The 24,633-nt window shown below is 42.9% G+C and overlaps 1 protein-coding gene and 1 pseudogene across 2 annotated transcripts in view; both read left to right on the top strand.

Annotated features, from left to right (window-relative positions):
- The window catches only part of Sestd1 (SEC14 and spectrin domain containing 1), a 98,066-nt gene that overhangs the window by 9,309 nt on the left and 64,124 nt on the right, over window positions 1-24,633 (top strand). The window contains exon 2 of one of the 2 annotated variants that reach the window (XM_021192359.2): window positions 5,403-5,491. The exons of the other annotated variant lie outside the window; for it this stretch is intronic. The gene's annotated coding sequence lies outside the window, so the exon portion shown is untranslated. The remainder of the gene's footprint in view (window positions 1-5,402; window positions 5,492-24,633) is intronic. 2 annotated transcript variants of the gene reach the window in all.
- Window positions 18,744-19,328, top strand: LOC110317704 (annotated as a pseudogene).

The raw sequence follows: 24,633 nt of genomic DNA, 5'->3' as shown, positions 1-24,633 counted from the left end.
TCACTCTGTACATGGCACTGGGTATCTGAGCGGTCTTAACACTCAACAAGCTTGAAGGAGTTCTGGAGAGCTGCTGGTCTTCAGTCTGTATTGAATCCCCAAAATGTTGGTTCTGTGGCAGGAGAACCACAGTATTGCTATTGGGAGAGAGGAACTTGCCATCAGGAGTGAGAGCCAGGAGGCAAGGTGCAGGGTCCTACTTTCCCGTCCTTTATGTGGGCTGCCACCAGAATGTGCCATCTGGAGCGAGGTGGGGTCTTGATTCTCATAACCTGGTTAAGAAAAAAATCCGTTACAGATGGCTTATGTTTTAGTTGATTCTAGATATAGTCAAGTAGACAACCAAGATTAGCCGTCATGAGATTCTTGCTGCTTGCACTTCTTCTCTTTGGAATCCTGCTGAATTTCCTCCATTCGGGTACTAGTTTGCATAGTGACCAGGGATATCTGAGAAGAGTTGTGTTAGGAGTAGCGTTAGAGCATTAGTTGTGTAAACAAATTATTTGACCTTTGTCTATCCTTTGGCAATTTCTTTTGTTATGAATTAATTTGAGTATCATTTTAAACCGAGGTATTAAGAGTTTAGGATTTGCTTATGCCTATAATCCTAGCATTTGGGAGGCTGAGACAGGGGAATTGTCACTGAGTTACACTATGTTAAGGCTAGCTTGGGCTATACAGTGCGATCCCATCTCAGACAAACACACAAGCAAAGCTTTGGTATGGATGTTGCTAGTTCAGAACTCCTTGTTCTTCTTTAGTTGGGAAGTGACAGGAAATGGCTGAGGTGAGGAGTGACTTGGGAAAGACTAAAATACTGTAGCTGTAGGGCATACCCGTTGAGCATTCGAATTCCATATTGCTGACTCCTGAACTGGCAAGCATGGTGACTGGGGATGCTTAGAGATTTAAGGGCGTGGCCCTGCTGCTTTGCAGCTTTGTAATTGACCAAGGAGGCTGCCAGCAAGAGAGCTGGAAGCACAGTTTGTGGTTATATAAAGTAAAGCTCAAAACATATCAGTCTGACATAATTTATAACATGCAGATTTATTATTTTGCATAATAATTAGGCATGAAATGAAAGCTATTTGCATATGTAACCATGATTAGCAGTAACAGGGACTTGTAGAAGTTCTCCTTCTCCATCGAGTTCTCCAGTCGGCACTTGTGTCTGATACCTTCAGTAGCATCCTTCAGTAGCATCCTCAGTAACTATCTCCTGCCCAGCCGTGTCCCATTGCCTTCCTCCGCCTTCTTCTCGCTGCTTAAACAAGAGTAGAGTCAGTTTTCCCAGCTTGCTGCAGTTCGTGTGTCTTTGCTTTTGTCTTCTTCAGCCCTGGGCATGCTGGGCAAAAGCTTGGCTGTAACATGTCCATCAAAGGCCCATGTGTCAGAAGCTGAGCCCCAGCATGGTGCTGTTGAGGGGAAGTGGGAAGCTTGAGCACTGCGGTCTAGTGGTGGGTCCTGTGGGTCACTGGAGGCAATCCCTCCCCAAGGAGTCTGGGGACACTCTGTGTTGGCCTAGCGCTGAGGGCACAATTCTACTCTGCTTGCCTGCCATACCTGCTAGCTCACCCTCTGTGTTCACCAGTAGCGGGGTCCAGGAGAGGACAACCTCCAACACTAGACAGAGTAGCCTTATCTCTTGACAAGTGGTCGTCTGTACTGTTAGAGTGCTTACTTCTCGGCTGTCTGGGGTTAACAGAAGTCCTTTGCTCTTTCTGAAATCTGTCTCTTGTGTTGGAGTATCTGTGAGGTAAAACCAGCACATCTGCGTGCTGCCTGCTACTTAACCCTCACAAGATGACACCCTACCACCAAGGAACACATTACCTGCACTTAGAGCTGATAGAAGAGTCGATACAAATGTGACCGCCATGCTGAGGAAGGGAAAGGGATGTTGAATCAGGACAGGGAGTAAACACTTGAGTAGAATCTGAGTCTGGTTTGAAGCCTTGGGGGCTCAGCCAGATGGAAGCAGACCTGTTTCCTTCATCAGACCCAGCTGAACCCAAACGCCAGGATTTCTCTTAGTTGCCTTAAAATACAGTTCAGTCAGTCCTGCTTAATCAGAAAGGACAGACTCCTGGGGACTGGAGATACCGTCTACACAGATGCCCTGGGGCACTTAGGAGCCCAGAGTGAGCTTTATGGTGGCTGACAAGACAGGTGCAGATTTTACTAATGTGGGTGGGGCTGTCTTGTCTTTTTCCAGACAAGAGCTCTGTGCTATATACCTCCCCTGTGGGAAAGGCAGCAAAGCCCTTTCAGGATCTGGGTTTATAACTAGAAGGAAGGTACTGCCAGTGCTTTGTAATTTAGGATTTGTATCCCACTTACATCCTAAATACTTGAGAACTACCAGGCTAGAAACTGGGCGGTAAGCTGTGGTAGGCCCTGGGGCAGCTGACTTACACAGATGAGCAAACTTGGATTCTGTTCTGCATACACAGTTTCTATTACAGTGTCCTTTGAGTGAGGCTGTTTTTGTACCTTGGAACTATTCAAGCCCAGCAGTTACTCATATCTTAGTGTGAGTCATCCAAGCAGATATTTGTTTTTTTCTCCTAATACTTCCTTGAGATCAGATATTTTAGAAAAAAGAATGTTGGTAGGAGAGAAACTTTTCTGATTTACATCTGTTTTGTTTGTTCAGGCTGCTATTTATATCTAGTTTGTTTGTTCAGCATGTATTCTGGGGGTGTTGTAAGCAATTCTGATGAAGTTCTGATACTTGTAAAGGCAGGAAAGTCTGAAATCAGTGTCAAGTTTGATGTCTGGTATGATTCATAGATGATATCTTCTTCTTGTGGCCTTTCGTGAAGAAGGGCAGGAGGGCCCTTTTTGGCATCTCTTGTGGCACTGAGTCTTAAACATGCAAGGTCAGATACTCTCCATCTGTGCTCCTAGCCCTCTTTGCGTTTAAAAACATGAGATAGCCTTAGTAAGTGGCCTAGGCTAGCCTTGAGCTCACTTTGTAGCCCTAGTAGACCTTGAACTTGATGTCCTCTGTTGTTTTCTGCCTGGCTGTGGCTAGAGTGTAGGTAAGCAACATCATAGGATTTAGACATCTCTCTCAGCAGGGTGCTGGTCCTGTTCCCATGACCTAGTCATTACAAGTGGCCCATTGCCTCAGAGGACGTGGAGGGTTAGGACTTTTGAGGGGACACAGTACTCAATGCACAGCATATCTGTTGTGCAGACTCCTGCATGGATGGCACTTCAGTTGCTTTGGTGACATTTGAGCATGGAGCACAGACTGCTGGAGGGAAGCATTGGTGACACGCCCACCCATATATGGTCATCGCTAGGTCACGTGATTCAATGATTCAAGTCATAGAAGAACTGAGCTGGCAGTGCTGAGGACTGAACTCAGGGCCTTGGGTATACAAACATGTGTTCTGCCACCTAACTGCAGCCCAACACCAGAGTCGACTTAAACAAACAAATAAGCAAAAAACAAAGTGTGTTTTATCCCATTCAACTTAACCAGTAGGAAATGTGCTCAGTGGAATTTGTTAATGGGACCCCAATTCTTACATCATACATAAGCTCAGAATTGGAACAATGTCAACTTCTGCCATTGAGTTTATCCCATGAATTTCACCTTTGTCCCTTCCCTTTGGTCACCATCTTCCTGCCGGTTATTTAAAAACTGCTCTTTAGTTTTGAAATAGTTGAACATTTATTTCCCTTTCATCATTGTTACTGTTATTTATGATTTCTAGCTTGGTTTCATTGTATTCAGAGAAGACATTTAGTCTGATCTTTTGTTTCAAGTTTACTGGGGCTTGCCTGGGGATGTGGTCCATGGATATTTTGAAAGACAGTTACATTCTACTATTTAATACATTGTTCCATAAATGTGGCTTGATCAGGAGCTGTTGGGTTCTTTATTGTTGATTTTCTGTTTTATGAACTTTTAAGCAACTAAGACAGGGTGACAGAGATGGGGGAGGAAGAAGGGGAGAGGGAGAGGAGGAGAGAGGTGGAGGAAGTGGAGTGGGGGGAGAGGAGAGGAAGAAATGGAGGGAAGCTAGCTGCCTGCTGAGTCTCCGGGTATCTGTTGGTGACCTTTTCAGTCCTGTTTTTGCCCCATGGTTTCTAGCTTTGCTGTTAAATATGTGCTGTATCTTCATGACTTAGCACTCTTTAAGTTATGTGCTTCTCTATCTGATATTTTCTTCGCTCTGAAGTCAACTTTATGTATTATTAGAGGTCATTCTGTATTCCTTTGGTTACTATTTTTTAATTGACTTTTTTTATTCTTTTATTTTCAACCTGTAATTACTCTGTAGTGAGCTTACGTTGGCATAGATGGTATGTGTTATAATCTCACTTACTCATGAGGCTGAGGCAGAACCTGATTTCAGATTGTGCCTGAAGTACAGAGTAAGTCCAGGGTGGGCTTAGACATTGTCTTAAAACTGAAAAGAGGAGAGGAATGAGGCCGGTGGGTCATTGGGAGGGTGAATGCCTAGTGTGCTTGAGGCCTGAGCTCCACCCCAGTAGAGTAGATAGTTTGTTGCATTTGTTAGAGGCAGCTGTAGTTGGGTCATGTTTCCTGAGTCGGTCTGTTGTCTAGCTCAGTGTATTTGGATTAGTATACCTAATGTATTTGTTGTGCAGTCAGGGAGCAGAGGGGTGAAGGCTGGCGCTTAGCTTATGTCCTTTCATCACCTCAGAATGGTGATGCCCACATATAGGGGTGTGTTTTCCACTCCAGTAAAAACAATCTAGAAAGTTCCCAGAAACTTGTCTCTTAGGTGATTCTGTCAGTGTTCAGCATCAGAACACATACCTCCCTGTAGTACACTGCTACCGGTTTACCAGTGTGGTGAGACAAGAAGCCTTGGTCCCCTCTCAGCCTTTGCTGTGTTCTGACAGACTAGCTTAGAGGAGGAAAGATCCCGTTGTGGCAGGCAGGTCCTGGAGGAGTTCCAGGCAGCAGGCCATTCCACACTAGTTCTCCATACCCTGGGCACCAGGACACTGAGTGCAGGAACTGAAGGCTGGACTGTGATTTTTCAATCCCTAGTCTTCTACTTCCTCCAGCTAAGTCCCGCCTCCTAAAGATTTTGTTCACCCCCACCTCCTCCATGCTTTAAAATATTTCCTGTACATAAAATCGTTTTGCTTTAGCTGTCAAACACAAGGACAAGAAAAGCGTATTCACCGGTGCTTTTGTGTACCTGTTGCTTCCCCTTGATGTACAGTTCCCTTTTCCGTTAACACCAGTCACACTGACCATTCTTTAAAACGGTCCATTGCTGACATAGTTCTCAGCCTCCTTCATCTCCCCATCTCCTGAGTGTTTCCATGAGCTCCACATAAACTTTTGTTGAGCGTAGACTTTGGGGGTTTCGGGTTGACAACCTTTTTTGTTTTTGTTTTTCCTTCAGCATTTGAAAAATATTGTGCTGCCTCCTTCTGCCTACTGTGTGTCTGAGGAGAGGCCTGCTGTCATTTGAATTGTTTGTCAGAACACCGGGTAAGATCGCATTTTTCTTTGACTGTGTTCTTTGTCCTGGGTTTTCAGAAGAGTAACTACACTGTGGCTTGAGGCAGGTGTCTTGGATTCTGTCCTCTTCAGGTCCCCCTTAACTTCTTGGTTCTGAGCGTAGCATATGTGCTCTTGCCAGAGCAAAAGCGGCCGGAGTTCTCCTGTACGTTTTCACCCACCCCACCCGGCCCCTTTCCCTCCCTTCTGGGACCAGGCTGCTTTCCATAGAACTCTATGTAGTGCACAAGCATCTCACTGAGAAGTCTCCCCTGTCCCGGCAGTATAACACTGCGTGATGAGCCAGCCTCTATTTTCAGCTGTTATTTTTCAGTGCTATTATTGTTGTTGTTGTTGTTGTTGTTATTGTTGTTGCATCATTAGCTTCTCTTGTTTTCAAGACTGTTTGACTGTGTATATTTGAAACATTACTATTTAGTCTGTTTAACTTGTGTATACCAGTTGGCCTCAAGCCTCTGATCATCCTGCCTCAGTTAGGTCTAAGTTCTTGGATTACAGGCACTGCAGGCGTTAACCACTGTGCCCAGCCTCCCTTTCACTTTCTTGCAGCTTTTGTTTCTTTGGTGAAACTTTGTTTTTAAATTTGTTTTAGTCATGCTCAAAATTGATTTTTGGAGGCTTTGTTTTGTTTGTTTCTTGGTTTGAGACCAGGCCTCACTTGCTGCTAGGCTGGTCATCTCATTCCTGGATTTTAGGTGATGTCTTTCCCCAGATGTCCAACCACGGATAACTCCACCTAGGCTGCTGTACAGACTGACAGAATTCTACTGTGGTCTTCATGTGGACTCCACCTCTATGCAGGGCTGGGGATGTGGGATGTGGGATGTGGGGGAGGTGAAACTCTTGTCTCTGTGTTGCCTTTCCTGCCTGTGGCCAAAGGCTTTGGTTGTGTTGCTCAGCCCCACTGTTGGTGTTGCCAGGCTCAGAGCATTTCACTGTTGAGTCTGAGACGCAGTGATGGAACAGGAACTCCACAGAACTCATGTTAGGCAGCTTCCTGGGTCTCCTGGCCCCCAGCAGGCTTTTGTCTGTCTTGGCCACCAAGTCCTTATGCTTGTGTTAGCTAAATGTTTGTGCTTTCAGCTGTACCTAGGACGAGGAATGATAATGCTCGTAAGTACTAGTCTCAGTTAATACCTTAGGATTTTATGTATTAGTTCTCAGACTTGGCCAATAATTTTGAACACATCGTGGCTAGCTTTGGGGCCTTGGATTAAATCCTGTGTCCTGGCCCAAGGCCCTGGATTCTGGCTCACTTGATGTAAAGGGGTCCTTGGCTTTGACAGTTGTTGAAAACTCTCCCAGTAACTCTAAGGTGGGTCTAGCTAAAGTATGAGTGAACACCTGTGGTTTCTACTGCTCAAAATTTCTGTCTTGGGATGCTTCCATCTACAGCCTAAAATTTTGTCTTTTAAAGTTTTTGCCTTAACAGTTTGTCTTGAAAATTCTGTTGTGAGTTGTAATGGTTAGTATTGTCAAATTGATAAAATCTCGGGTTACCTGGGAGACAGGCTTCTGAGCAAGTCTACAAGGGATTGACTGTCCTGATTACATAAATTGAGAGGGAAGCCCTGCCCCTGTGAGTGGCCCCAAGGTGTGTGACCCCTGCTGTTTGCAGATGAGAATGCAGTGTGACCAGCTGTTGCCAACTCTCGCCCCTTGACTTCTCTGTCATGCTGTCATACCTTGAACTGTGAGCTAAACCCCCCCCCCCCGTGAAGTCGCTTCCGTAAGAGTATTTTTATTTCTGAAACAAGAGAAGAAAGCAGGACACCCCTCCTGAAAATGGCTGACTTAACCTTGTTGTAGGAAGCATTATATGAAACAGTGTTTGTTTTGCAAAGAGAAAACAACAGTTTATGAAAATAGATATCCATATTAATTTATCCTCTTGCTCCTTTGACAAAATAGCTGTCACAAACACAGTTTCTAGTGTTGGCTTACAGCTCCAGGGGCCATCTGTCACAGTGACCGAGGCCAGGCTGCTCTCAGTCAGAAAGCAGAGTGTGGAGGGCTGCTACCCTGCTCACTTGCCCTTTGCATGCAGCCCGGGGCCCAAGCCCAGGGAGTGGCACTGCCTGAGTGGCGGGTATCCCTCTCAGATTAACCTGATCTAAATATTCCCTTACAGATGTGCCCAGAGACTTGCTTCCATAGTGATTCTAAATCCCACCAGCTTGCCAGTCAGTGTTATAACCATTGTAATGTTTTAAATCAACTCAGAAATGATAAAATCCTATGCTAATTTTTTCAAAGACTTTTAATTCTTTTGAGTTTTTAAAAAGGTACTTATGGGAACAGTAAAGAGACAATAACAGTCTCCATATATATTATTTAAACAAAGTTAGCTATCATTTTGTTTGCTGTTTATTTTGAGACAAGGCTTACCCTTTAGCCCATGCTGTAGTGGAGTTTGCTGTTAGCCCAGGGTAATTCCTACTGGGGTTCTTCACCCCTCACCCTCCTGGTGCTTGAATTACACTACATCACCATGTGTCATTGAAATCCATAGTCTTCTATTTTCTTAAGACCATTTCTTTCATGTAGCTTAGACCAACTTCTACCTCACTCTGTGGCCCAGGGGCCTTATCGTGTCTCTGGCACCATGCCCAGCTCCAAGGTCATCTTCATCTGACTTAGAATTTCTTTTGGCCCAAACCATAACATGTATAGCTACTAAGAGTCTAAGCATTTCAGCTAGGTACAGACAAGAAGTTAACAGGCATTGGCAATGGATGCTGAGTGTGGCGCACTGTAGGGCCTTGTGGTAGAGCTGCATGCAGGTGGCTCCGGCTGCTACTTGTAAAAGCAGCTCAGCCTAAGAAAAGAGGGGCAAGTCAGGAAGAAAGGAAAGAAAAAAGAGGCCAGTTAATAGGGAACACAGAGATAAAAATAGGAGGACAGATAAGGATTCAATTAACTTCTGGGACAGTGCCTTTCCTCAGAGGAAGGAGTTGGTGTTCCAGTTCATTATTTTGGGCATGCGTGTTTAGCTCAGGGCTTTGTGTATGACCTCTATAAGTAAGACACGTGCAGGATTATAAAATGATACCACCTTATCTCTAATTAATTGTACATCAAACATCAGGTCTCCGTTTTCTTAAAGGAGCCTTGGCTGAGGGGCTTGCAGGCCTCTGTAGGAGGCTTGTGGACTGACAGGAGGCAGAACCAGGCCTCTGTCAAATTCTCAGTCGGCTTCTTGTTTTCTAAATGGAGTAGATGCTTGTGTCTTCTTTAATGTGTGTTTTTATGGAACCTAAACCTTTTCTATGTTTTAAGTGATACATACTATCTACAGTATCATTTCAAGATTTCTGTACTATGATTGTATCTCCATTTTTGTGGCGGAAGTAAAGTTGCCAGCTTCCTGGACTCTTGTCTTGGTGTGTGGAGGCTGGCCAGCCTCTTTACCTCAGCTCTGAGGGAGGGTCTGATGTTTCATGATAACTGGAAGTAAGCCTGTTGCTGTGTTAGCATATAGGGTCTAATTATCCACACTTGTTCTGGAATAGAAAGACTTTCATGATTTCTACAAAAAGCAAAGTCTTATGATAACTAAACATTAAACAGCTTCTCTGGGGAGAGGGGGACTTGCATCAGGTAAGCCCTTCTACCCAGGGAGGAGGGAGGAGGGCTGATTCTCAGTTGTCTTTTGACCTTTGCCTGGGCACTGGGTCATGTACTGCCCCCCCCCCCCAAATATGGTAATAAAGTAAAAACCTCTTCAGATGACCTCAGCTGTTTTTTGTATACATACTGGGTTCCTTGTATGTTGTAATGCTCAGGACTTGGGTGGGGTGGGGTTGGCCCACACGGTGATAAGTGGGACGGGCTTGGTCCTACCCTGCTGGAGCAAAGGCACTGACCGAGTGGATGCTAAATGTCCATGCCGACTCTGATAGGAACACATAGGAAGGACAGGGTGGGCAAAGGCAATCCTGTGAGCCACAGAAGAAGCAGTGCAAAGTGGTTGTCAGCAAGCATGAGAAATGTCTGGGCGGACCAACCTCTGTGCTCGGAGTTTTTTTTACATTTATGCATTGTAGGATTTTTTTTTTTCCAGAGAAGTTTTAACTTGGATTGCTGTGTCACTAATAACTAAAGAATGTCTGCTTTAAGACTGAAATAATTCCATTTTCTCCTGTATTATATGCAGCAGAAAGAAGGACAACTAAAATTGATAATGTTTCCTTTAACTTCTTTTCTGATACAAGATTATTCGTAATGGGTTTGGTTTTAGAACCAAGATAGCAAGATTCAGGACTGATTAGGTTTTTAATAGAATTGTATTTAAAGTCGAGAGTCACATCTTTTAAACCACTTGGACAAAAAGATGGTTAAATACTTAAATATAAAGTAGCGCTGCACTCGGTTCCTATGTTATTTTACTTACAGGGTTAATTTCCATCTCAGCTCATGATTTAAAAGCCTGTGGACAATGGTATCTGTACTGGCTAGTTTTATGTCAACTTGACTTGAGCTAAAATCATTTGGGACGAGTGAAACTCTTGAGAAAATACCCCTACCAGATTGTCCCACTGACAAGCCTATAGTTCATTTTCTTAATTAGTGATTGATATGGGAGGGCCCAGTCAATTGTGGGCGATGCCATCCTGGGCAGATAATCCTGGGTTCTATAAGAAAGCAAGCTGAGCAAGCCATAGGAGCAAGCCAGCAAGCAGCACCCTTCCATGACCTCTGCATCAGCTCCTGCCTCCAGGTTCCTGCTTTAAGCCCCTGCCCTGACTTTCCTCAGTGATGGAGTGTGTGACCAGAGAGTTCACAGTAATAGAAACCCAAAGGCAGTGTCTTTCACTATACAACTATAGAAATTAAAATGTAGTGTTTGCATCAGCTAAAAAATTAAGTGTAGGACTTGTTTTGTTTTACCTTCCTTAGGAAAAACACATGCTGTTTCCCTTGGGAAGATGTGTATTCAACTTATAATTTTTAAAAGGTTTTCATAGCTTTCTTCATTTTTTAGCAAAATGTTATGGGACTTCTTAATGTCTTTATTTACTGTGTGCTCTCAACTGTGTGTATATGTACATACTATTACTCATATTAACACTGTTTGAGACATTTTTATATTCTGAGTAATTCAACCAGTGACTGTACTGTGAGCTGTTCTCTGAGAAAGCTCACATTAGTCAAAACCACCTGTCCACCCTGTGTCAGGAATGCTATACAGCCATGGCAAAGCTAAGGAAGGCTTTAAAGCCAGGTAGGGATTCCTCAGACCAACCAAGCCATGCAAAAGAAAGTGTTGCAACCAGATGGCAGCAGAGCCCAGGGCATAAACATAGAGATGTTGCTGATGAGAGGCATACAGCTGAAAAGGCAGAGTCATGATCCTGCATGAATGTCTATGACAGTTCGGTGGAGGTTTGGCCACTCCATACTAGGTACAGTAGTAGGCAGACAGCTTTGTTTTGCAGATGTGTGAAGACTGGCAGAGAGGAGAGTTTGCATCCGGGAAGCCAAGCAGACAGTGGCGCTGGGGACGGGTAGAGACGGGTAGAGAAGGGTAGGGACGGGTAGAGACGGGTAGAGACGCAGGCTCTGCAGCTGTAGTTTGTGGAGGGCATTGACTTTTCTATGAGGTCTTACAATATGTGTGGATGTATGTGTGTGTGTGCCATTGAGTGATATGGAAAACTCTTGAATACTGTAGATGAAATTTATTAAATTTACTGAAATTGCCTTCATCTTGAAATAATTTAAGGTTACAGAATGGCAACCAAAAAGGATCTGAACAATTTCCATATAGTCTACCTTATGGTTTCCTAATATCAGCTTCATTTCTGCATTTAATGTTTTCTGCGCTGGGACTCCACCCAGGGCTGTGTGTATCCTGGGCCAGTGCTCTGCTACTGAACTCCTGAGCTTGTCTTTCTTTTTTATGTTTTTGTTTTTAGTAAGCATACAAAGTAACATATTTACTTATGGCATTTTCATGCATGTTTAGTTTTAGTAAATCCTCCTCCTCCTCCCCCATCACCCTGTTCCCCAGTCTTCAGTTGTACCCTTCAGTCCCCAGAATTCTCCTTTCTACTTTTTTGTTACTTCTATTCTGTTCCCTTCCCCGCAACTCTCCCTTAAAGTCCCTTTCGGACCTCTCAAGGACCTATTGCTAAGTCTTCTTACCTCTATTCACACTAACACCCACTTATATATACACACACATACTTATACACACACATACACACATACCCACTTACACACACACATACCCACTTATACACACCTACTTATACATGCACACACACTTATACACATGCATACCCACTTATACATATACATACCCACTTACACACACACATACTTAAACACACACATATTCACTTATACACATACATACCCACTTACACACTTATCCTCATACATACCCACTTATACACACACCCACTCATACACATAACTACTTATATACACACTTACACATGTACGTACACACACTAGAAGCTAGGAGTTAGTGTATGAGAAAGAAAATGAAGTATGGTTCACCTCACATAATATATTACCAGTTTCACCTGTGTTTCTGCAGATTTCAGATTTCATTATAGCCATTGTGTGTTTCTGTCACATTCTCGTTAATCATCTGTTGATGGACATCTCAGCTGATTCAGTTTCCTTGCTATTGCACATAGAACAGCCCTCAGCATGGGTATGCAAGCAACTCTGGAAGGGTGTAGAGTCCTTTGAGTGTGCCCAGGAGTGGTATCACGGGACCCTTGGTAATTCTATTTTTAGTTCTGTAGAAGCCTCCAGACTAATTTCCATGGTGGCCCACCGCGTGTACCCCCACCAGCTAAGGTTCTCTTGCTGCATCCTCAGCACCACTTACTGTCATTTTACTCTTTATGGAGACGATTCTGACAAGATCAAGAAAGAATCCCAGAGTAGTGTTAATTTGCATTTCCCTAATTGCTAAGGATGGAGAATCCTTTAAAGTTGTTTATTGGCAATTAGTATTTCTTCTTTTGAGAGCTGTCTGTTTAGTTCACTGTCCCATGCCTAGGTTTTGAGTGTGTGTGTGTGTGTGTGTTCCTGTGCCCATGCACACACTCACATGTCTTCATGTACTTGTACATATGTGTGTATGTGGAGGCCAGGTAGCAACCTTGGGTGTCTTTCTAAATCACACACCACCTGATTTTGAGACAGGTCCTTTCATGGAACCTGAAGCTCATTGATTGAGCGAGTCTGGATGGACAGCAGACCCAGGCTTCCGTCTGTCCTGTCCCCCCCTCAGTGCTGGGAGTACAGGTGTATGCACGGAGCCTATTTCCTTATTTTTTTTTAATGAGTGAAAAATTGCCTGGTGATACTGTAGGACCAAGCCTCCCCTGCAGCGATTTGGAGCTCTAATGTGTTCCAACTTTGAGAATATATCTTGAGACAAACCATGGGACTCAAACAGAACTTGGTGTGGGAACCTGGCGGCACCATGCCTCTTGTCTCTCCAGTTCTTTCACTTGGCCCCATGGAGATCTGAACTCAGGACCTTACACAGGGCAGTGAGCTACCTCCCAGACCCCAGGCCTTGGTGTCTTGAGACAGGATCTTGTGTAGCCACAGCCACTGCCTCCTGAGTGATGGGGACATAGGCATGTGCCACCATACTCAACCCCATGTTTACTCTTCATAAAGCAATAAAGAAATATTATTTCTTCATGAGCCATTGAAAGTGATTTGTATATATTGTATTCATTTACTTCTAAATATTTTAGTATCCACTGTCCCCAAAATACAAATGAGAATTTTCTTGTATAATTATAATATAATAAAACATCAGGGAATTATAGACAACAGAAAGGTTTTGTTCAAATTTTGCTGTTTATTATTATTTTGGAGGGGGGAGAGAAAAACTTATTTTCTTAGCACTGTTTTATGTTCAGTGTGTCTTGATCCCACCCACTTCCATTTTAAATCAGAACGCCCTCTCAGTCCTTGCTTCATGGGCACTGTGGGAGAATACTCACGAGGTACCAGAGCCCACTGCTGAGCTGCCCACTGCTGAGCTGCCCACTGCTGGGTTGCTTTCTCAGCGACAGATTTGGGTTGTGCATTGTGGCTGCAATTCTGCAGGTCTTATCAGGAGGCCTATGCTGTTGTAGTGTCCTGTGTTCATGTGCACCCATCACGTGTGTCTGGTGATGCCTGCCAAGTTTCCCCACTGTCAGGTGACTGTCCCTTTGTAATTAATGTCTACACTGTGAAGTGATATTTCAAGTCTGTAAATATCTCAGTTCTCATATTTTTACTTAGAAATTTGAACATACAGCCATAATTCTTACCTGGATTGTTCAGTGTCCTTTTGACAAGGGCTCATAAATTTTTTAGCATTTGCCTTCTGGCAGGCTCAGCACAGCCATCCATACATGCCTTACCCACCCTGGGAATCTACTAGTGTTTTAAAGAACCCTAATTCCTTTTACTTGGAATGCTATTTAGCAATCAGGACGTGGGAACTTGTATTATTGTTACCAAGAGAGAATTGCTTTTTGGTCTTTATATTACTTAGGGTTCTCCAGAGAAACAGAACCATTAGGAGATAAGTATGTCTAAACAATATCCATGTTTTATCATTTGGATCTGTGTATTTATGGAGGCTTGACCGAGCGAGTGTGGGCTAGCTCTCTGAGTGTGCTGATACACTTCCATGGCACTCAGGCAGGCAGGGCTGACCTCGTAGAGCAAGTCTGAAGGCTATCTATCTGCTGAAGAAGAGCTCGTGACTAGCTTGAGGGATTTGTGTGTGTGTGTGTGTGTGTGTGTGTGTGTGTGTGTGTATGCCTTTTAATATTCAGGATTTCAACTGGTTACATAAGGCCTACTCATTATGGGAAGCAAATTCACTTACTGTACAAATTAATTGTTAATGTTTTCCCAAAATACCCATGCAGAAACCCAGAATAATGTTTCATCAAGCACTTGGTGCTCAGTTGCAGGGTGAAATTGGAACATAAAGTAACCATCAGTGCTCTTAATGGATGGGACAGGGACAGCCCTGCTCCCCGGGTCTCTCTGTGTATCAGAGACTGTTTGTTTTTCCTTATTCAGACTTTACTGAGGATCCCGGTAGTCTCCTCCTCCATTCCATCTTTGCAGCCCCTCTCTCTGACAGTGGCTCTCTTCCCTGGCTCCTCTCTTCCACACTCTGCGCATTGATTGGCCCAATCCTAGGACACACAGCAGGCAATTTAGAGTTGTTTTAAGAGCTGCACCCATGTATTGGAGCTCAGTGTTATCCTGTAGCTCTCATGCTTACAGCCTGAGAATTTGTACTGAAAATGAGCTGAAGGGTCACTGGGTTTGGTGCCCCGCCCTGCTGTGTAGTTACATCAGCCATTTGAAATTCCAGCTGTGACAACTGTTTCTGTTGGGTTTCCATCTCAGCAGTTTTCACCTGCCCATCCTTGTTAATGTGCATCACCTTTCCTTTAATTTACTAGACACACTTTGGTTTTTTCTACCACGCAGTGCTTACTGGATAGCTGTATTTTTATTTCATGTGTATAGGTGTTTGGCCTGCATTATGTCTGTACATCACATGAGTGCGGTGCCCACAGAGACCACAGACAGGTGTTGGAAACTCTGGAGCTGGACTTAGAGATGATTGTGAGCTACTGTGGGGTGGTGGGAACTGTTGAGGGTCCTCCTTTACTTAGCAGCAATTGCTCTTGGCCAGTGCGTCATCCCTGCACATTCCTTCTTCTCGGGCTTCATGTGGTTTGTGAATTGTACCTTGGGTATTCTGAGCTTGTGAGCTAATATCCGCTTATCAGTGAGTGCATACCATGTATGTTCTTTTGTGATTGGGTTACCTCACTTAGGATGATATCCTCCAGATCCATCCATTTGCCTAAGAATTTCATAAATTCATTGTTTTTTATAGCTGAGTAGTACTCCATTGTGCAAATTTACCACAGTTTCTCAATCCATTTCTCTGTTGAGAGACATCTGGGTTCTTTCCAGCTTCTGGATATTATAAATAAAGAGTTGCCTCGGTCATGGTGTCTGTTCACAGCAGTAAAACCTAAATGTTTTCCCCAAATGTATGTACATGCACATATGAGAGCCTGGTGTGTTCAAAAGGTGTCAGATCTTTTGGAACTGGAGTTATGAAGGTTTAAGATGCTGTATGGATCCTTGGATGCTAAAAACTGAACCCTAGTCTTTTGCATAGAGCAGAGTTTTTAATCACTAACTCATCTCTCTCGTACCTTGTCTTTATATCTGTACTGAAAACATCCGGGGTGGGTCTGGAGAGACAGGGAGGTTAAGAGCAAGTACTACTTCCAGAGAGTGGAGTTCTGGCAGCTCACAGCTGCCTGTAACTCCAGTCCAAGGGGATCAGAGCCCCCTCTACTGGCCCCTGAGAGCACTGCATCACGTGCAGACACATAGTTTTAAAATAATACCTAGCACTAGGGAGGCAGTTTGAAGCCAGCCCTGGCTACAGAGCAAGATCCAGGACAGATAGGGCTATACAGAGAAACCATCTCGGATGGATGGATAGATGGATGGATGGATGGATGGATGGATAGATAGATAGATGATAAAGTGGCTTTTTTTTTTTTTTTTTAAAAAAGGAAATGTGCAAGGTGCCTACACAATATCAAAATAGGAACTGGAAATACTATGGGCCTTCAGCCACATTAGAATACATATATAAGGTTCTGTTGCAGCACTAGTCATGACTGCAAAGCCCAAACTGAAACAGCCTATGTTCACACAGACACACAGAAGACTGGCTGAACTAAGAGTGAATATATTACATACTGGAGCCAGGCGGGGTGGCATCTGCCTTTATTCCTAGAAGCAGAGGAAGAAGAAGCCGGCAGAACGCTTGTGAGGTCAAGGCCACCCTGGTCTACAAAATGAGTTCCAAGCCAGTGAGAACCAAAGTGAGACCTGTTCCCCCAAAAGATAAATAAATAATAACTACACAACGGAATGACACGTAGGTCTGAAACACACAACCGTCTTCGTTTACTGGGAAGTAGTTCCACTATCCAATAAGCACAACACAGCAGGGAAACCTAAGTGTACTCAGTGAAGGGAAGTGTGGGTCTCTGGGTTTGGCCTGTCCTTCTTCTCTTTCTCTTGTCCTACCCCGTGTGAGAGTTGTTTTATCTTAGTAAATTTTATTTTGTTATACTTCATAATTATCTCTTAGAGGCCTGTTCTTTTCCAGTGAGAGACAGAAAAGGGTGGATCTGGATGGCAGGGGAGGTCGGGAGAAACCAGGAGGAATAGAGATGGGGAAACCATAATCAGGATACATTGTGTGAGGAAAAATATATTTTCAATAAAAGGAAAAAAGGTAATAGGGTTAAAATGGTTTAGCTTATTTTTATATTTTCTTTTTATTAATTGTGTTGTCTGACGATTTCATACATGTGTATAATGTCTTCTTGTGTTCCATATTTTCCTCTCCTCCCTGTCAGCCCCCCAAGTCCCTTTCGTGGAATGATAAGCTTTGGTTTTGGTTTGTGACCCATTTGGTTTAAGTAGAGCTATGTGTGTGGCAATCAGGTTGCCTGATTTTAGTTTTTTGTTTTTTTGGTTTTTTTTTGTCTGTAATGACATAGTCTGATGTCAGCACCAGCATGGCCTTTCCACCTGGTTTTATTGTAGTGAGTAGCCTGATGTAGCCTGACGTCAGCGTCAGCACGGCTGTTCCACCCTGATGTATGTATTTCAGGCTGCAGCCAGTCACCTTGCTTCTTTTTGCTTTTGTCCATTGCTTTTAGATTTAAAGTTTTTGATCTAAAGCTTTTTGTCATGGCCCTAGAATGCTTGTTTAAAGAGAGATAATTAAGCTTGGCATGGTTATTAAGGCCTTTACTCTGCTCCTGTTAAGTTTTTAGCAGCTTTCTTGTTCTAGTTTTACTTTTAATACTAGTTTATTGTAAAGGAAGATATACAGTCTTCATATAAATGGAGATCACTTCTGACTATTTGTAAGCAGGACTGTTTCATTCCCCATTTTTTCCCGCAGATATACTCTTTATTTATTGACTAAGTTTTTATTTACTTTACATCCCAGTTGCAGCTTCCCCTCCCTCCTCACCTCCCAGTCTCTCCTCTTCCCTTCCCCATCCACCCTCCCTCCACTTCTCCCCTGAAGAGAGGAGGCCTCCCATGGGCATCAACCAGCCCAATCATATCAAGCCAAGCAAGACTTCCACAAGGCAGCCCAGTTAGGGGAAGAAATCCAAAGGAGGCCGCGTAGTCAGAGACAGCCCTGCCCCCACTTTGGGAGTCCCCCGTGAAGACCCAGCTGCACAACTGCTACATACGTGTAGGGGGCCTAGGGCCATCCCACCTGCGCTCTCTGGTTGGCAGTTCAGTCTCCATGAGTCCCTATGGATCAAGGTTAGTTAACTCTGTAAGCTTTCTTGTGGTGGCAGGACTGTTCCTTTAGCAGACGGAGTTAAGGTCCACACTGCCAGTGTAGGTAAATAGGGTTGGTTTTGTGATAGCTCTCTTTCCCTCTTTGGAAAGGTCTGTCTGTCTCTCTCTCTCTCTCTCTCTCTCTCTCTCTCTGTCTTTCTCTCTGTCTTTCTCTCTCTCTACCTCCCTCCCTCCCTCCCTCTAATAATAAATGGAGGCACATAATAATGGAGGCAGAAGCAGAACTACAGGAAGGAGAGCACATGTACTCACTCTTCTCTCTCACTGCCTCATAAGAAATGGAATCACACAACCCTGGAGGCTGAGCTGCCCCAGGATCTGCTGCCTGCAATCTGGAGACCCAGGAGAGCCCGTCTGTGCCTTCTGGACTAAAACTGAATGCTTGAGGACTAAGTACAGCAGTGTTAAGTTCCAGGGCAAGCGTGAAAGACTAAGGTCTTCTCACCCAGGCCATGAGGCAGACAGTTCAACTTTTCGTTCCTTTTGGGTTCTGTTTGGGCCTTCAGTCTGTTGAGCGCTCTCCTTATGAAACAGGGTAGTGCTCTTCAACTACTCCACAGCTCAGATGCTGATGTCTCGAAATGCACTCTTGGGCATGTGAGAAATCACATTTAAGCAACCATTGACAGCCTCTGGCCAAGTTGCTACCTACATACCTCCTAAGTTTGTCCTGTTGAGCCTGCTTCTGGCCAGTCTTGGTAATGATGCTGGCTGTCACAGTTCTTCGGGGACTTTTCATTCTGTATGATTTGGAGTTAGTGTCAGGTCTTCTGTTGCTATCCTCTTCTTCCTAAAAACTTTCCATTCTCCTAGATCCAATCTTTATTATCTAAGGGTTAAAGGGAAATCCTTGGAAACATCTCCACAAAAACATGAGCTGTGCTTTCTATCTTAATTAAAGTTAGTAGCCAGCCTGAAGTTATATTGCAGGTACAGAGATCTAGAGACCTATCATGTGGCAGCAGAAGATGGCCGTCTCCACAGGAGTTAAAGTTCCTCGCAATTTTAGCTTGTTGGAAGAACTTGAAGGAGGACAGAAAGGAGTAGGTGATGGTACTGTTAGCTAGGGCCTTGAAGATGATGAAGACATGACACAAGGTATACAGGTATGACTCTTGGGCCACCAAGGACAAATACCCAGAAAGTAGAATATGGATCTAAATATCCAGAAGCTCCTCCATCACTTAGATTTGTAACAAAAATTAATATGAATGGAATCAATAATTCCAGTGGAATGGTAGATGCATGGAGCATACCAGTATTAGCAAAATGGCAAAATTCCTATAGCATTAAAGTCATACTTCAAGAGCTAAGACATCTTATGATGGCCAAAGAAAATATGAAGCTTCTACAGCCACCAGAAGGACAGACGTACAATTAACTTTAGTGGATCTCAAGCTTGTCTTAAATCAGCAACCTCTACTCATGTTAATGTCTTGATTAAATATCACCATGAAAAATACCCAAACATTAAGTAAAAGAACTGCAGCTGGTAAACGTGACCTGGACAGTTCTAAGAATATATTTAATATATGTACACCTATTATATTTTCAGGTAACACGAGAAGTGCAGCACAATTTTTCTTTCTCTTCTTAAAGCACTGTCATTTAAACATGAACCTGAAGTANTCAAAATNGAATTNAGGTTTTCAAGACAAAAGCATGGCAAAAGAGTGTCAGATGGCCATGGAAACATTTGTTTTTTTGGAAAGTAAAGTCTCAAGAAGGAAGAAAAGAAATGGCATGCTTTATCTATCATATTTAGAGCTGCAGTTGGAATTGTTTAAAGTAGCAGATACAATGAACAGTCAACAATTGTGTTAGTTCTTGAAGCGGTGTGGGTGCTGACTACTATTAGTATCAAACATAGGTTCAGGATTGTTTTGATACCTGTATTTATAATAAAAGATGTTGGGGGTTTTGAATTTCTGTTGTAAGCTGTTACCATTTGTTGCATGTAACAGACATAATAATTTGTTTACAGTCTTTGTTTAGTAAAACAAGCTTAGATGTTTTAAGTGAAATCAACAAAAAGGAAATAGGTGGTGGATATGTGACTTTGAGATGAAAGTTAGTCTTAAAATGTAAATAAAATATGGAATGTATTTTAAGAGACTGTGCTATTTCTGTTACATTGATATATGCTATGATAGCCATATCATGGTAGCAAAATTGGGGGTTATTAAGCTAGGCATGGTAATGGCAGAGGCAGGAGATTACAAGTTCCTGGCCAGCCTGGGATAGTACAAAAGATTGTATCTAAAACAAAATAAGAAATATTGTGAGAATATCAAAGCTTTTCGTTGAAAATCTAATTTATATACTTATATTTGGAACTTACAGAGCATTTCTTTTGACATCTTACACACTCAGTTTAATTTTTGCACAAAGAGGTATGTCAGTTACTACATTTCAAATTTTATTTCATCATAGGCAATATTCAAAAAGATCTTTGCATTTTAGCAGTTTTTTAGTTACAGACTGCAAATAATTCAGTACTCATTTATTTTTTTTTCTTGTGACATTTTTACTTTTCTGTAAAACTTTTGGTTCATTACAATTGACTGAATTGAAGGCATTTCCTCCCCTATCTTTAAATTTTTTGTTTTTTTCATGGGTGTGTGTGTGGGGGGGGTGTGCGCGCGAATACGTGTGTGTACCTGTATAAAGGTCAGAGGTTACCTTTGGAGTTGGTTCTCGCCTTCACTTTCATGTGTGTTCCTGATGTCGAGCTCTGGTCACCATGTACCATGTGTGACAACAAGTGCCTTCACTGCAGAGCCATCTCACTGGTCCCTCTTGTAAGACCAACGAAAGTTAATTCTATCATTCCACTCTGTGTTTACTTTAACAAATATGTGTCTGAAGTTGAAAGTTTATTTTTATTCTTTTATCAAATTGACAAAGTTTAATTGAATTAGATGTTCAAACTTTGCCTATAAAGAAGGTAAAGGGAAAAGCATTATTAGCATACTGGAGTATTTTTGGTTACTTTTATAGCAAGGACAGGTTTCGTGAAACATACTTGACGTGTTTTGATTAAGCTGTTTAAAACTTAATGTTTTTTTAGTCAATCATTAATTAAACTAGTTTGTCTAAACATTAGCATCACTGTTGTAGTTTGAAACAGGGTATCACTGTATAACCTATGATGGCTTCAAACGTGCAGAATTACTTCTGTCTCAGCCTCCCAAGTACTAGTTCAGGTGTACCCTATGTCCAGCATAAGTGGACTCATTTAAAATGAGCTAGTCTATTTATCAACAACCTTTCTTTATTCCTCGTGTGTGTGTGTGTGTGTGTGTGTGTGTGTGTGTGTGTGTATGCGTGTGTTGGGTGCATGCAGAGGCCTTAGGTGGATTCTGGAATCTCCCTGAATTGCTCTCTCACTTTATAGTGTGGGACAGTGTTTTTAAATGAAACCCAGCTCACTAATGCGCCTAGACTTGCTAATCAGCTTGCTACAGAAATAGATCCCCCTACCTCTGCTTTCCAAGGCTGGAATTACAGCCTTACCTGTTATTTTATGTGGGTTCTGGGGATCGGATCTCCAACAAGTATTTTCAACCATTGAGCCATCTCAGCCCAAAGATGTTCTAAATATTTAAAAATTACATAGAACATACATATACATTTTCCATGTATAATTTATTAAAGTAAACTTAAATGAAATTACTAATATTTAATGGTTAGAGATTACATTCAATTGCACTGACAGTATGGAGTCATTACCAGTTTGTTCTTTTCTGCCTTGAAAATGTGCCTGTGATACTTGGAACTAGTAAGTGTGGGATGCTTTTGATAGGCTTTGGTAGACTCTGGAACTGTGGTCTCGTGTTGTCTTTGTATGTGCCACTGTGAAGGCCTCTCCCCCACCCCAGGCTGTTTGTCAGAGCCCAGCCTATTTAAAAACCCTTTCTTGTTTTAGGGATTGTGGATCCTAGCATAAATCTATGAGTCAGTTAACAGCTTTCCAAAGCAAAATCTATTTTGCATGTAGCAGTTATATATGGTTATCTAAGATATATTAATTGATGAAATTTTAGAGTTAATAGAGCCTCTTTTAAATATAAGGCAGCAGCTTAAAAGCAAATTTTCTTTTGTAAAGTGACTAGGGTTGCAGGAATGTAGTATAAATAGACTAGAAAGTTGCCTTAGAAATTTGTTTCAATAGATTTTTAAGTATGACCCTTGATGACTCTATGTTAATAAAAGTTAAAAAGGAAAGAAAGAAAGAAAGAAAGAAAGAAAGAAAGAAAGAAAGAAAGAAAGAAAGAAAGAGAAAAAAGACCTATCAGGAGATGTAGATTTGTGTGGTCACTAATATCTCACTTAATTTAAGTTGTGAAACTGTGTCACATGGTACTTTTCCTCCTACTGAGGATAGAATGGGCATCCAATTCCTTAACACAATGTGTAGTACCAACTAGCATTCATGTTGAACTTTGTGTGCTTTGTCTTGTGAAGAATAATCCTCTGGGATTTCAGCCTTCCCTTTAATGATATCAAACTCATATTTATTACTGTCTTAGGGTTTTCATTGCTGTGAGGAGACCATGACCATGCCAACTCTTACAAAGGACAACATTTAATTGGGGCTGGCTTACAATTTTAGAGGCTTAGTCCATTATTGTCATGGTGGGCAGTATTCAGGCAGATGTGGGCCTGGAAAAGCCTAAAATTCTAAAGGCAGCCAGGAGGAGACTGTCTTCCAGGCAGCTAGGAGGAGGGTCTCAAACCAACCCCTACAGTGACACACTTGCTCCAGCAAGGCCACACCTGCTCCAAGAGGCCACACCTCCTAATTGTGCCACTCCCTGGGTCAAGCATATTCAAACCACCACAACTACCCACCCTGTGCGTTAAGGTGGAATCATCACAACAGGTCTTTTTTGGCGGGGTGGTGGGGGTTGTTTTCACAAATCCTAAGTAGAGCTTCTCATCTCCCAAAATACAGAGGGGTATCTTAGTTAAAAGGCAGTATAACTCCTCAGAATAGAAGTGTGAAAGATGTGTAATTTAGTTAAGTATGATGTTTAGGCCAGAATAGTGTTAAGGCTTTTCACATATGCCCTTCCTGCCTCACTTAATGCAAATAGAAGTTGCCTGTCAACACATGATGTAGCATATACTTTTCCACTGTGAGGGATTGGGTACCATGAACAGATTGCTGCCTTCATGGTTCACGGATGTCATGGTAGATTCCCAGTCATAGAGAAGACCATAGTCAGGAAGGGTGATTGTTTTAGCATTTAAGCCTTGAAGCCTGTGCGAGCAAGTTTGAGCTAAAAGGGGGATTCAGTAGAAGAATTTTGCCATACCACGGAACTAATGCTGTGTGGGAGGTGCAGTCAGGATTTGACTCCTGTCAGTTGGCTCCAGATAAAATCTAGTTGTAACCCCGATCCTGTTCAGGACCTGGATGCAGCAGCCAGGGCTGGCCTGGCAGGACAGTCACTGAAGCAGGAAGTGTGCCCTGGTGCACTTGGTGAGCAGAGGAAACAGCTGCCCCTTGGAGGGAGAGCTTTAAATCCTACTTTACCTTTTAGCATTGGGAGTGAAGCCAGGGCCTCATGCATTCTAACTGAACTACACCCTGTCTTTTATTTAACACACATGCACACATGCATGCATGCATGCATGCACCCAGGATCCTCAGATTACTTTTTGTAAAATAATTGCTACAGTTTTTCATTTAAAATACTATTTTGCACACCTTTCTCTGTTGATTTTGAAATTTAAAAAAAAAAAGAAAGCTACCAGGTGACTGTTGTTTAAAACTTCCTTTTTCACAGTGTTTGCACGTTTAAAGATTTTACTGCATTGGACATTTATCATGGACATTTTGAAATATAAAGAAACAGGGGAAAACAGTTTTACCCATTATTGACTCTGAACAATTACTGACAGATTATCAGTCCTGTTCCAAGTATCTGTCCCTTCCCAGATCCTAGTGCTGTGGCAGGCATCTTAGTGTCACCAGGACCGACCTGGTCCCTATTGTGGGGCTGGCAGGCTGCATGCAGCAGGAAGTGATGGGTGTAGAGGTGCGGACCTCACGGTAGGACTCCAGGTTAAAGGGAGCAAGCAGTCCTTCTCACCCCTCTGTCCTGCTCTGTGAAGATGCAGTGGTTGGTTCTCCCTTTGCCCTTCTGTCCTGTGAGGCTATCCAAACAGTGCCACCTAGGAGCAGCTTCAGCAGGTCCTGAACTGGCTGGAACCATGGTCTTTCTTGACTTCCCAGTCTCCAGAACAGATAAAGGACTCTAGAAAACGTGTCCTTGATATCATCCAAAGTACATGCGGTTTTGGAAGGTCCTTGTCTCTGCTGCTGAAGCTCGCTGTAGCCTCCGCTCTGACCACCGTGGAGTTGGGATGAGTTGCTAAGCTTTGGTAGTGCGTGGAGCAGACAGGTCAGAGCATGCTGCTTGGATAGTTTTAGTTTTTGTTTTTCACTCCTTAAATGTACATCATTGATGTCCAGAGTTATAAAAAGGAAAGTTTTAAACAACAGTTACCAGGTAGCTTTTTTTTTTTAATTTAAAAATCAACAGAGAAAGGTATGGTAGTTCATGCCTATAATCCCAGCAGTCAGGGGTTGGAGGAAGTAGGGCTGAGTTAGATGTAGGACAGCTTGACCTGTACACTAAGAGTGTCTTGAGAGAAAAAGGGAGGGAGGGAGGGAG

The sequence above is a fragment of the Mus pahari genome, chromosome 3, assembly GCF_900095145.1.
Source record: "Mus pahari chromosome 3, PAHARI_EIJ_v1.1, whole genome shotgun sequence".
In the NCBI taxonomy this organism is placed as follows: Eukaryota; Metazoa; Chordata; class Mammalia; order Rodentia; family Muridae; genus Mus; species Mus pahari.
Note: the sequence above shows the minus strand (reverse complement) of the source record. Positions and strands in the feature narration are given on the sequence as shown.